General features: G+C 43.8%; 1 pseudogene; it reads left to right on the top strand.

The window, feature by feature from the left end:
- Positions 1–860: 860 nt before the first annotated feature.
- LOC148359223 (U2 spliceosomal RNA) lies at positions 861–941 on the top strand (annotated as a pseudogene).
- The last annotated feature ends 386 nt before the right edge of the window (positions 942–1,327 follow it).

Raw genomic sequence — 1,327 nt, forward strand, 5'->3', positions numbered from 1 at the left:
CTGTGTTCCGACCATGTTAAAAATGTAGTACTGCCTCCCTCTTTCGGAAACAAACGTTGGAATGGAACTCCGATTCAACAAGTTACAATGCCAATGGCGCAGCAGATTATTGTATTACCGTAAATTACGGACTATAAGCCGCTACTTTTTTCCCAAATGTTCAGCCCTACGGCTTATCCAGTGAAGCGGCCGATTTATGTAATTTTTCTAGCGGCCGCTTATGATTTAGACCGGTGGAACACGTGCGTCGAAGACTTCAACTTCTTAGTTTATGCAAAAACTGTCTAAATGACCAAGGTTTTTTCAGATGGCGAGAAGACGCCTCTTATGGCGATACTTATAGGGAGGAGGATGAGGACGGAATATCGTGAATTTAGTAATTGCGGTATGCTTATTTGACAGAGCGTATTGATATTAGCGTGTTGGTACCTATCAAAGGCACGGTTTGGGATGAAAGTTATATTATTATTATTAAAGCTTTGAAAACTCTCTCGGTGTACCGTCTTTCTTTGTAAATATGTGTAACCATGTATAATATGTATTTGCAACTGTATATTTTTGTAATGTACTTATTTGTATTTATTTAAGACACATGCTGAATTTCACGGGCAAATAAGAAAGAAGGGGTGGAGCAAACGTGGGCTGATGGGAACTGGGGACGGGTAAAAGTGAGTGTTTGTGAACGCGGGAGACAATAGTGGATATATATTTTTCCCACCCTTACCTTTGGAAATATACACTTTTTTTTCTTGGATTACTTTCAACGGGTACCCCGACTCTGCAGGTCTGCATCAAATGATAACTAGCTTGCTCTGTTCACTCCAAGTATCGGCCCAGAATTGCAGTACCTCGGGGAGCGGTTCAATCCGGAGATGGAATAAGAGCTTGCTCTGTCCACTCCACGCATCGGCCCGGTATTGCAGTACCTCCGGGAACGGTGCATTCGCAATGATCGCAGCAAGGCTTTAGGGCTAGGACCTTAGCTTGGCCTTTTGGCTGAGAGTAAGTGTCCCGGCTCCTAGGCTTTGTAGCGTATTATGAACTGACCGATAACGGATAATGGATAATGAATAACGAAGATAGAACAATAACCCTTAATCCCCCCCCCCCCCCCCCCCCCACGGCTTACGGAATGATGCAACTAATTAATGCATTTTTTTCTAACGGCCGCCAGAGGCGCCTGGACAGTAAAGGTGAGGGCGAGACACTTGGAATATATATGTAGAGAAAGACGCAAGTTCAATGTAACTTGGTGCTTCAGACCCTCATCATGGAAAAGGTGTCAATCAAAAGGGGAGGACTGACTACCTTGATGGGGATAATTTTA

Source organism: Urocampus carinirostris, chromosome 9 (genome assembly GCF_059441175.1).
Source record: "Urocampus carinirostris isolate Australia breed hairy pipefish chromosome 9, RoL_Ucar_1.0, whole genome shotgun sequence".
NCBI lineage: Eukaryota > Metazoa > Chordata > Actinopteri > Syngnathiformes > Syngnathidae > Urocampus > Urocampus carinirostris.